This window comes from Octopus bimaculoides, chromosome 24 (assembly GCF_046866305.1).
Source record: "Octopus bimaculoides isolate indiv1 chromosome 24, ASM4686630v1, whole genome shotgun sequence".
NCBI classification, from domain to species: domain Eukaryota; kingdom Metazoa; phylum Mollusca; class Cephalopoda; order Octopoda; family Octopodidae; genus Octopus; species Octopus bimaculoides.
In genome coordinates this window covers 16,388,134-16,389,279 of record NC_142951.1, presented here as the reverse complement: position 1 = coordinate 16,389,279, position 1,146 = coordinate 16,388,134, and the positions used below count along the sequence as shown (strand labels likewise).

The following is a 1,146-nucleotide window of genomic DNA, read 5'->3' as shown; positions in this document are numbered from 1 at the left end:
TATGAATGTATATATATATGAATGTATATATATATGAATGTATATATATATATATGTATATATATATGTGTGTGTGTATATATATATGAATATATATGAATGTATATATACATGTATATATATATGTGTGTGTATATATATATGAATATATATGTATATATATATATGAATGTATATATATATATATATATGTATATATATATATATGTATGTATTTATATACGTATATATATGTGTGTGTGTGTGTGTGTGTGTGTGTGTATATATAGATATATATGTATGTATGTATATATATATGATGGTCATCCACTCGTGACTGAGGAAGACCATTGCTGACCTTCAGGTACATTGTGCATTCTAGGACTAACTTATATTTTGCATTTGTGGCTCCATTAGTGGCTAATGAGCCCTGCTCTTGACAAGCATACACAACTACAAACATTGCAGACCAAGCTTTCCTCATTCACTACACCAGCAGTGTGCTTTTGAGCAGCACACTTAAGTTCTTCATGCAGAATGAGCGCTCTTTCAAAAGTGTCGAACCCTGCTCCTTAACCCACTTCCTCCATCTGTGGAGATGACAGGCATTGTTCTCCCAGTCAGCCTCCTGCATATCACAGTCCTTTAATGAGAACCTGACACAGTCCTTAAATCTCAGCCTTGGTTTCTGCTGGGGTTTCTTTTCATTCACAAGTTCCCCGATATAGCATCTGCTTAGGAATCCTGCTATCCTTCATTCTAATAAGGTGTTCAGTCCAACGTAACTGGTGCTTGTGCACCATTGTCTCAATACTCAAGATATCAGCTATCCTTAGGACTTGTGTGTCTGGAGTTTTCAAGGTCCAGCCAACATTCAGAATGTGTCTGAGACATCTCTGATGAAAGTGTTCAAGGACCCTTTCATGAATCAAGGCATTTGGACTCAGCATTAGCTTCGACAAGACTGTTGTAATGTTCCAGTCTGCACCAGGAAATCCATATGTGGAACCAGCTATCTTGGTTGAAAGAACAATTCTGAAAGTGGTAGACAAGTTTGTCTACCTGGGCAGCACACTCAGCCGTTCTTGCTCCCTGGATGAGGAAATATCTTTTAGGTTGCAGAGAGCAACTAATTCCTTCCGGTCTCTTCAGTCTCGTGTCTGGTCC

General features: G+C 37.5%; 1 protein-coding gene across 1 annotated transcript in view; it reads left to right on the top strand.

Annotated features, from left to right (window-relative positions):
- The window catches only part of LOC106877382 (uncharacterized), a 900,394-nt gene that overhangs the window by 304,083 nt on the left and 595,165 nt on the right, over positions 1-1,146 (top strand). The window lies entirely within an intron of this gene.